The following is an 11,867-nucleotide window of genomic DNA, read 5'->3' as shown; positions in this document are numbered from 1 at the left end:
GACAGGCGATCGTTTATTTCTGTCTGAGAATGAGTGTGAGTGAGACGGTTTAGACAAGCAGCTCACTGTTGGCCTCAACCTCTGTTTATTCGTTCAAATTCCAGAAATGACACGAGAGTCCGTGCATGTTTTCATCACGAGGAGAAAAGGCAGAAAGTGTTTATTTTAATCAAATATTCCTGATTATTCAGCAGGTGAAATTGCAGCTGGAAATATGAAACATGAACCTCTGCTTCTCGGTCTCGAATTATCTCGGTATCTGCGGTTTCCCGCTCTGCAGAAGCTGCCGTCTCTGGAGGATTCCTCACATGTTTTTCTTTCACAGAAAGAAAGCCCGTGCTAATTTCTCTCTCTCACCCTATTCCACAGAAATATGGAGCTGACGTTTTTTGAAAATGTGGCACACTTTTCCATTCCCTGTTTCTCCTCTTTGTTTCATTCTCTCCATCTCAATCATCCCTTCTTGCCCTCGTTCGTGCTTTCTCGGCAAAGTACCTCACAACTTGTGTCTTTCCATTGATTTTATTATACCTGTATAAAAAATGAGTCAAGCAACAGAGGGTACTTGAAGGATGATTCCCAAATGTGCTTGCTTATGCTAATTAAACAATGATCACTCCACTTAAAAGTGATTTTTGTGACTAGACCGATACAAGATTTTTTTGGTCCAATGCCAATATAGTAATTACTTTTTTTATTCCGATTTTCACCACGGAAACAAATTGTAAACACAACGTTGAGATATTATTAAAAGTTGCTTATTGACATCCCGCTGTTTTACAGCTGTTTCTCTGGCCACCTGCTGAATATAAGTGCAACATTTACTCTCCTTCAGCGCTGTGTTTGGTCTCCACCAACTCTCAAGAGAAAGATCAGGTTCTATAGTGATTAAATGCTCGACGGTTTAGCGGTGAGTTCCTAACTTCGTCTGTTTGCTGTTTGGTGCTGGGCAAGTAGCGTAGAGTTGGTTTATCTTTTCTTTTGTTGCAAAAACTGCATGCTAGCTTCGTCTCGTAAGAATGTTGACCGGAACAATGAACTTAAAGACACGTAAAAGCTCCGTAGAGTCCATGAGTTTGTTCTCACAACATTTGATTCATATAAAAATACTGATAACAGCAGCTTTGAGAGTTTAAGAAATCGGTTAACAGCCAATATGAGTTTGATAAGGATCCTTTACATTTGAAGTGGACTTGATGTCATTGTGATGCGACATCAAGCATATCTTTGGCAATTTGTTGTTACTTATTCACCCACAAATTCAGCAATACAAGATATCTTTGAAAAGGGTCTGCCTATGTATCGGCAGGTCTCTGTCCAGACTGTCTCCCCAGCAGAAACGTGACGGTGAAGCTAAAGGGCGGAGAGGATGAAAGCGGGCTGACACTCACTTTTGATCCCTGCCTCATGAAAACCAGATGGGCTGCCCAGCTAAGCCCACAGAAAAGACGGCGGAGGGCCCGCCGTGTTCTCTGTGAGTCAGTGGATGGGGAGTTTTGATAGGACGCTCTTAAAAAGGCAGACATAAACACACAGAGGTACTCACAGAGAGAACCTGACAAAACTAGACGCAGAAATGTACACAGAGATAGAGAGCTCCGGAGATACCGCTCAAGTCCGGAAGTTTGGAGCGCACACCCGCACGGGTTCATTAAGCAACCGTATAAACGTGCACATGTACTGCAACTTCTTAAGTACAGGCATAAACACAGGAATTCACACACACACACACACTTGCACGCAAACACAGCAGGATGAGACCCTGAGCCCTCTGTCCTCCCTTCCTCCTTCCAAGTCTAATTCCTTTCTAGTGGGTGGGAGACCCCTGTGGCGAGTGAGCAGGACCCCTTCAGTGATTTACTTCAAACCAGCACTCGCCCACATAACCTCCCATGTAGGCTTAGACACAGCAGTCCACGGGCTTGACGGTTTATAAAGCATGACTCATAGTGAGTGTACACACTAATATCGCCACTCCATTTGCGCTCCAGGTCAATATTCTTTCGCTTTATGTGGCGCAGGTCGTTTTGATTTAACACAAAGGGGAGAAGAGCAATCTCAGCTTTGATAATTCATGTCCTGCTCTTGGATCAGTCCCAAACACTTCCAGCATGCCTGAGTGACATTATTATGAAGTGCACTGTCTCAGTGACGAATGCCTGAATAGTTTTCGGCTGTAATCACTCGTGTCTTAAGTGTGGGGACAAGATGAAAGGAAGACGGAGAAGACAAAGGGGGCCGTCTCTCTCTTGTTTCTCGTTCCCAGGGACAGCGACCTTATCAGCGTCTGGAGATCTGCCTCTGTGACTGTGACATCATTTCCTGCCCAACCCCGGCCTATCAAGATTAGGGGCCTGGCCTTGTGATGTCGACATTTGGTTGTTCTTTCAACAGACAGAAGGGATAGAAGTCCAACTTCCTCTGAGTCAATATCCGTCTACAGCACAGATGCTTTTTTGTGTGAGGTATTTCTGGGTCTTCAGCAGAGGATTTAAGGCGTGTTTTGAGTAGCATGTCACTTCTGTGTCGTGCTAAAGAGAAAATAAGGTTCTCGTGGAGGAAAGAAGTGCATTCAAGGACATTCCAGAGTGGGGCTCTGTACATGTGTGTGCATGTGTGTGTGCTCGTCTTTCATTGTTTATTCAGGTGCCGACGAGTGATGCAACGTGACATTAAATGTTCCCAAATGTTCATTTCCCTTGTAATTGTAAATCCATCAAGTTCTGCATATCACGCTCCATATTTAGTGCTGATAAATGACAGGACAGAGCTGATTGCAACACTTTAAATTGCATCTGTCCCACTTTAACTGCTTTGTTCCCACTGAGATTTTATAAAGAGACAGGTCTCTCTGGGATGGTGCTTGTGCTCGTGTGGTTGTGGTTTAGTGATGTCACGTCAGTTTACAATATAGTATAACAGGACTGTAAAATGACCTTTTTTCAAGGTAATTGTTTCTACAGACAGTTTTGTAAAAATCAAAGACGTTTCTACGATCAAGCTTTTGCTTCACAAAAGGGAAAGGATTTAAATGCTGTTTTGATTATTAGCATACGTGAACCTCTGAACCCACTGAGCAGTTCCACATGTTTAGGTTGGTCCCTTTCTGTCCTGATGTGTTTTCCACTGAGAGGCTCTAACCTCAGCTGGAGACTGATGGGTGCTGGTCCAGTGTAGGAAGCAGGTGCTAAATTCACAACAACAGACAAGTCGGGGAAAAAAGAAACGGCTGCAAGCTGAGGCACAAGAATGTGTGAAGCTTGAGACTTTGGCTCAAAGGTTTGTCCCCCCCCCCCCCCCCCCCCCCTAACAAGTTACTCAGAATAAAACAAGACAGACAGTCTGGAGCCACGCTAGCGACCCCGTCAGGATGTAATGCACATTACACACAAGAAGCAAAGTGCTTCAGTCAATGGGTGAAAAATGTACTGAACTATAAAAATGTTCAACTTCAGCTGAGCACAAGGAAAGCCATGAAATACCGTTTTAGGACATTTGAGACTCATCTTGTCATGCCCAGCTCTTAATTATCATATATCCTAAAATGCATCATTGTCTTTGTCTATTGCTGCGTTTGCACAATACAGGCAGAATGGAAAGAAGTGGAAAACCTCCTGTGGTTGGGAAAGATGGTTACCAAGTTCGCTTTGTCATCATTTAAAGGGACTGAATGATCTACAACTTCTGCTGTGGATGTGAAGTGGTTTGTCAACGAGCTAAATGCTTACATATCAAGCTAATATGCCTTTCATTATATTTGGCCTACATGTTAACAGCATGTTGCTATATGGCTGTATATAAATATCATTTTTAAACATGCTAAAATTGGCCTTTTGCATATAGTTAGCATGTTAGCAAGTTATAACTGCTACCATGTTTGGGTAACATGCTACAGTTTAGTAGGTTAGCAAGAATCTAAAAGGACAACGGAGGCTGAGGTATTTTTAGAGACATTGTCAAGGGTTCATAGATGAGGGGACATTTTAAAATATTGGTGGCACTAGATGAAGTCAGGATCTCAGTTATTGAGATTCATAAGACAACATGAATGTATGCACCAAATTCCTGGCAATCCATTCAATATATGCGGAACCTATGTGTCCAACAGACTCCGTAACCTTGCTGTTTACAATTGTGCTGGCATGGCTCAATGTTATTTAAAAAAACGTAAAGACTCACTGGTGGAGTGAAGCTTTTTAAGGAAGTCACCGCTGGACTGAAGTAGTCATTAGGACACACCAAGACAGTATTTAGCGGCTAACTCTCAACTCTACTTGCTTGTGTAAGCAAGGCTGTCGACACAATGGTGTTTTGGGATCGTGGTATATGAAAACAACTCCTGCTGCCGGGCCATGGGAAACAGGGAGCCTCAAACACGCAGCTGAGTCAGAGATGGACTGCTGCACACACAGACAATGTTGTTTCAGGTGAAACGGAGGACAACAGGTGTGGGCGTGTGTGTGTGTGTGTGCGTGTGTGTGTGTGTGTGTGTGTGTGTGTGTGTGTGTGTGTGCTCTTCATGCTTCTCCTATCCTTCTCCTCACACAGGACCAGTCAAGAGCGAACATAAAGTCCTGGTTGTAATGTGTGGTTCTCTCTACACCCTCTGTTTCCCAGTATCTGTCTCATCATCCGTCTCCTGAGTGTCTCTTGGGATTATTACTCTCTGAGTGCCTCTAACTGCTTTACCTTCCCTGACGCGGATCTCTCAGCACTCTTTTGTGTCAGCTATTTCCTTTCCGTCTCTGTTTTCCCCTTAACATGTCTTGTCTTCTTGCATTAATTCCTCCTGCCACTCACCCCTTATTTTTCTCTAACTCTGCTTAATTATTATCCCAGCTGGACTCACTCCTTTTAGGTATTTTGTCCCAGCTCTTCTCACCCTCTTCTCCTCCCCCTTGCATTTTTTACAGTACGCCTTGCAGACGTAGCTGTTGGGAGGTAGCTGCTTCTGAGTGGAGCTCATCAGTCAGATTTATTACTTGGAAACTGAAGCTTGAACTGGACAAAGTGGATAATCCTCAACTGAGACACTGAGCATGAAAAACTCTTGTGCATTTGTGCACCTTGTTCCATTGTCTTTACGTCTCTTTCTTGTCATTTCTGCTTTATTTTTTTACTACAAAACCACCCCAAATCATTTATTTCCCCGGGTTAGACAATAACATTCTTTTGGTTTTTCCCTCCCCTTGTCTTATTTGATACTATTCCTATTTCGCTGAGGCGTGTCCACTTATGTAAAACTCCATTGACTGTCGCTGTTTTTGGTTTCTCTAAGTCTGTGCTTGCGTCTCCTCTTACTTTGGGTTGTGGTTGTGGTTGCAGCAGATGTTTCGGCTAACCATAAAGCCATACCATACAGCGGTGGGTCGAGAGATACAAGACCAACCCAATGCACAGCAGAAGCAAGATTTACTGTTTCTCTGATACAAATCAGTGACTGAAAGCCAATGGGAATGGACTTGACATGTTTCTGTAGGCTGAAGGTATGGTAGTAGACCTTTTTAGGAGAACAGGATGACATTTTAGTATTTTATCTTTCTAAATGTATATTTCATTTCATCTTTCCTTTGCAGTATAGCTGATTGTGACATTAATAGTTACATTAATTCAATTAATAGTTTTTTCGACATAGAATATGGTAAAAATACACACCAACTAGGGGTGTAACGGTACGCGTATTCGTATTGAACCGTTCGGTACGAGGCTCACGGTTCGGTACGCACGACGAACCGAATACGTTTGAAAAAAAAAATATTTAAAATAAAAAAATGAATTAAAAAAATAACTTTATTTCACCAGGTAGTCCCATTGAGATTAAAAATCTCTTTTGCAAGATGTAAGTAACAATACTACATAACATTAAGGAGCAGTTTTTGTTTTTTATGCTTATGTGTTGCTAAGAAGACACCCCAGAAGAAGAGTCACTCAGGTATAGTTCCATCATTGTTCAAAGTCAAAGAATAACTTGATGTTAGTTGTAATGAATAAATACATTTTAAAATCAAGTACATTTCTCTGGCATTTATAGTTTTCTACTGTACCGAAACATACCGAACCGTGGCTCCACTGTATCGTACCGAACCCAACCGTGCATTTTGTGAACCGTTACACCCCTAACACCAACATGGGCATATACAGTGCATTCACAAAAACACATCAGCGAAGCCTTGTATGGACTTCCTTCGGTTAACTTGCAGTGTAAATGTTAGACCACTAGGTGTCATGTTTCATCAACTGTCACAATTGTGTTGTGACTGTAATTTGAGAAGTATCTGCCTCTCAACAAGACCACAGAGAGACCAAAGGCTTCTCTCAGCGCTCTGTTTGGCATCTACATATCATCTCTTGACTTCAAAAAGCATCTGAAATGAGAAAGACTTAAACACACAGTTCAAGTGCAGGAGCAGCCGTTCCTAAAAAGGACAAGATGGTCCACTGAAACAAGCCTGGACCAAGCAAGCACTCATGATATGTGTTTCCTCCCTAATGCCAGGTGAAGGCAGTCATTTCCACCGGCAGGATACATTTATCCAGATGGCATGTGGACTTACGAGCATTATGACCCTCTCCTCACCTGCCTCCTTCTAAGGTATTATTATCCCAAGACAAGAAAACATCTGGCTCGCAGAGCTGTGGGATGCAGGGTCCACACACACACACACACACACACACACAAGCATACTTTTCACAGCTTATTCCCCTGGTTTTATAAGATGGTGTCTGGCTTTAAATCTGTATTCGCTCCCAACTTCTGTGGCGGTCATGTGGTGGACAAAAGTGGAACTCAGTGTGTCATATTGTTTATCACCTCAGTGTAAAAACACTTCTGGTTTGTTGCAAAGAGAAGTACAAGTTGTCCAACATAAGGTCTTTCTGAAGCATTGTGCACAAAAATGTAAGTTTGAATGCGTGTGTGTGCGTGTGTGTGTGTGTGTGTGTGTGTGTATACTCAAGTGTGCAGCTGTTCAAGCAATCGGCCTGAAAGGGACATTGGTAGCAAACAGCCTAGTCTTTGAACACATGTTTACCTACGTGCACACAAACACACACAGGATGTGCTCTTAACAGGTCACACAAGATGCACGCTACTAATTAACCAAGCATGTTATGTCACTGATGTTATGTCACGCACTCTTGTTTAACAATTTTCATACATCTTTTTGGATTTCTACAAGTCTGAAACATAAACACACAAGTTTCAAACAACTGTGTGTGTGTGTGTGTGTGTGTGTGTGTGTGTGTGTGTGTGTGTGCGTGTGTGTTCTTGTTTTTTGATGGGTTTATTGACACACAGATGTCTGTTCCTGTGTTTGGCTGGGATTGTAATGCTTTCTGTTCAAGGAAACAATAAAAGCTTTTATGTCTGAAATGTCGCGGTGCATCAGTTGAAAAAAAAAAGAAAAAAAACGAATAATAGAAATGTCAGGATTAATATAGCCACTGCCTCAAAAATAAGCAAAATGCACAATGCAGTGGGTTATATTCAACCCAGGGACAGAAAAAGAGATTTTGATTTTCATGATGTTTGTTGTATTGCAGTTAAAACTTGAATTTGATTTGAATATATCTGGATTACTTTGTTGAAAGGAGTTTGGTTTCAAAAGCATTTAGCTTCTGTGCACAGAGATAAAAAAGAGAAAAGTAAGTATCTTTGTTCAGTTCGAAAACATAATAATTAAGGAACACAAAGGAGTGAAAGCTTAATTACAGAAGAAACCCGGTTAACAGTTTATTAATACCCAATAGATGGGTCATGTTGCTCAAGTTGTAATAGCCTATGACAGCTCAGCTCATTACCAAAGCACTAAAATGAAGACCCAGGCATCTTTATGTGCGGCCGAGGCAGCTGAACCCGAGACAGGCCACATGGACACTATTAAGAGGTTGTGACCTTCAGTCTCCATGACTCAATATATCCCACCAAGCCCAGAAAAAAAACTAAAAAAACACACACACACACACTCCCACACATCAATGTCTGTGGCCAACAGGTGGGACTCCTTGATGGAAGACAGATTCCCGAACAGGAAAGTCAGTGAAACTACCGTCATTGTGTAGGTTGACAGGCACACAGGTAGGAAATGTGACCTCCGGGATCGAATGAATGGCTTTTACCACCTTGAAAAATACACCAACCTACTTTGTCCAGTTGCCTTTTGTCTAAACATCCCATCTCACTGCTACGCCTCTAGAACAATGACCTGTATCGTCTTTCTACCCCAATGTTTCTGACAAATTGACTGTTTTTCTTTTCTTTGAGGATATGAAACTTGTTCTGCAGAAAAAAAGAAAAGTAAAAAGAAAACTTGCTTGCTGAGATTCCCCCACAGCATACGAAAAGATCTGAAACCCGCACGCAGACAACTGAGCTGAGACAAGCTTCAAAGCAAAGCCTTGGAAAGAGCATTAAATACATTTCTGTCACAGAACATGCTTTAACTAGAGCCAGACATCTTGCTGTAATTGGCCTCCCCACTGCAAAACGATGCTGCATTGTTTTAGTGGCAGTTTGGCAACAGCTTTTCAATTAGAAGCCGTGTCCCAATTAGCCACCAACCCTCACTGCCAGTAAAGACAAACTAAAACTCCAATAACAGTCAAGACCACAAGATTACTAAATCATGATATTTTGATGTTCAAACCAGTTTAGAAGATTTGGTTGTACATCAAGTTAACAGTAATAAGTACAAGTACAACATTTATAGACAATAGACACTGTATGTATTATAGTGTAGAAGTATTAAGTTGCATTAAATGGAAATTTGAATTGCCATAAAGGGTTCATGCTCATGGGAAATGTTTCCTGATTACAAAATGATGAATGAAGATGTATTGTGCCTTTAACAACACCTCGCTACGGAGATGTGTATCAAATATTAACACTCCCCTCCAAACCAAAAGCACAGAAAGCGTCAGCTTTATCTGCACAGACAAGCCCGGAGGCAGTGTTTCATAATCTCCCACATTGTTCCCCTACACACCTGGAGGCCAAAATATACTTCTTGTATCTTAACTATTGAGGACACTTCTTTAGCAACATCCTTCGAGCTTTATTATAATATTTGAGTCACACAATATCAAAATAAAAAGAAACAAAACGGATAAATGAGAGAGTTAGCATACCTTTTTATGTCCAATCCAAACACCAAAGGAGAATCATCTCTGGACTGTTTGAAATCAGCTCATCTTTAGTGTCTAACAGTGGAGGGCAAGCTGTGACAACATATCACAACAGGTGTAGCCTTGGAGGAAGGGTGGAGGAAAAGAAAGAGGAGGGCTGGAGTTTTTTGGGGGCGGAGGCTTCACACAGGCCTGCTTTGGCCTGCAGTCATGCTTGAGCCTGCAGTCATGCTTCAGCAAGTTTTCAAAATCCATTTGATGGGCTTTTATTTGTCGAGTTTTCAACTGCTGATTGAATACGCTAGACTAGAGGGAAGTTTAAAGGCCATGGTCCCAAAAACTAGTTTTAATCCACAATTGAAAACATTATCATAAAGACGATATAAAAAGTCTCCTTTCCTCTGGAATGACAAGATGAAGAAAAATATTCACATATAAACCTTTAACACTGAACAAAGTAGCGGTGCCCTTGTTAGAGACTCCACAGAGAACACACTGGCCTTCATAAGAGATCAGCTGATGATAGCGGTTGCTGGAGGTAACCTCTTCTGAATAAATATAGCTGTGTACTATCTCATGCAAAGCCCGACCCTGTTCTCGCTGCGCCCAGTGTGCCTGCCTTCCACCCGTCACACAAAATGGAGCTCTGTATTTGGGTCAAGCGGCCCCAGGAGTTGTTCAGGCTTGCAAGCATCATGGCGTAGATTATAGTATGTGTTCTGCGACATTAATCATAATCACAAGCTTACTTTTTACCCCTATACGCTCACGTGCTTTAATAACCACGGGCCTGAAGCGTCACAGCATTAAAACAAAGATGCGATGTACTTTGTCTCCACATGCATCGTTCGTCTCATTTTTGTACAGTGCTGATAACACTGCTATATTAAGACTTGTCCATTCATAGCAGTATTTTGTTTCCCCAAAGACCTAGGAAGAATTGGTTCGACTCTAGAAAAAACCCAGATAGGTTATCCTTCACATCACTACAATGTCCTTCTTTAACTTAAATAAATCAAATGTTATATCCTTTTCAAAGCTTGAAAGGGACAAATACTCGTCAAATATTGAGTTCTGATTCATTATTGGATACATGACTACACATAACGTCTTAGAAACATGACTTTACCTTCTGCTTTCTTTCCTTTTACCTCTTTATTTATTTGCTTGCATATATGCACAAGTAGATATAGGTAGGTAGGTAGATAGATAGATAGATAGATAGATAGATAGATAGATAGATAGATAGATAGATAGATAGATAGATAGATAGATAGATAGATAGATAGATAGATAGATAGATAGATAGATGGGTGGGTGGGTAGATGACAAAGAGAAATTTTCGACGAACTGACTGCTGCTTCATGTGTTAAGCTATAGACTACTGTGTACACTATACTGCCCACACAGTGAACTGCATGCACTTCCAAGACTCTCTGTCTCAGCATGACTACGCCTCCTCCTATAGAGACGATGTTATCGACAGCTCCCTGCTGTGTTGTTCATGCAGAGCTGTAGGCCAGTTTAAGTCTGATCTAATCCTTCACTCTTTAACTCTTTGATTATTGACAGTGGTTCACAGACAATCCGCAGACCTGATGTGTTTTTAGTGGATGAGTACAGAAACACAGAGCTGCCACAATGAGAAAAAAAGTCCTGTAATACTGCAACAGGATGTCTTTAGTTACAACGAGATGGCATGTGTCATCAGAATGAGATAATTAGAGCTTGCTTGTGATAGTGAGGCAACTGAGGGAATTGTCATAACAAAATACGATTTGGGATTATGACATTAGAATTCACATTTCTCTGACAGCGCTGGAGTGTAAACAAAATAACTATAAAGCGCCCTCATGTAAATTAAAGTGTCATAAAAATAGTAATTACTCATATTTTGTACAGCCCCAAATCACAAGTTTGTACTACTGGGCTTTACAGCAATCATTACAGTATTTCAGGACAGGCTGACATGCAATAGACTTCATCAAATACACAGAAGAAGCAGTCGTAGAATTACAGTAACCAAGTAACAAGCAAGTAAACAAGAACTGCAAAGTAACAAAGCAAGATTGTTTTTGACACGATATTTATATGTGTGTATTGTTTGTCATAACAAAATGCTTGATGTTGTAATGGCAGTGAGAATTCTCATGATAACAGCAAAAAGCTCCCCACATACACAGATGCATATATTAGTTCGCTGTTATGTGTTCAGCAACAATTGGTTTTCTTCCGGTTTGATGATTAGGTCTACAGTGTAAAGTGGCAAGCAGTTGCCTGTTTTCACAGAGACATTTACATCTCTTACCTTTTGCTCCCAGATATGGAAGAGCTTTCAGATAATTCCAGCATAACTACAAATGAAAGCACTTGCTTGCAAACAGAAAACCCAATGAGTTCGGTTTTGATCTGCCGAAGGAGCTGCAGGTCCGAGACCAAAGCTAAATATTCAGCATTTATTTGTGTTTCCTTTTAGATCAAATTGATGGGATATGCAGTGTGCACTCAGTACCACACAAGTCGACACTCTTTCACAGGAATACTACTTGTCCTTAGGCTATACCTCTGGCTTCAAAGATGTGTATTTTCGGCAAACATGACTCATTTCCTCCTGTCAACGCGGGGGCATACAATCGAACAGGCATGTTGTTTGAGGCAGAAATACTTTTATCTGTTGTATGAATGAAAAATGAATCCTGGGCCTTACTTTACAGAGGAAACAGAATTGAGAATTATTGTTCAGA

The sequence above is a fragment of the Melanostigma gelatinosum genome (genome assembly GCF_949748355.1).
Source record: "Melanostigma gelatinosum genome assembly, chromosome: 3".
Lineage (NCBI taxonomy): Eukaryota > Metazoa > Chordata > Actinopteri > Perciformes > Zoarcidae > Melanostigma > Melanostigma gelatinosum.
The sequence above is the reverse complement of the archived record's forward strand: the minus strand, read 5'-3'. Positions refer to the sequence as shown.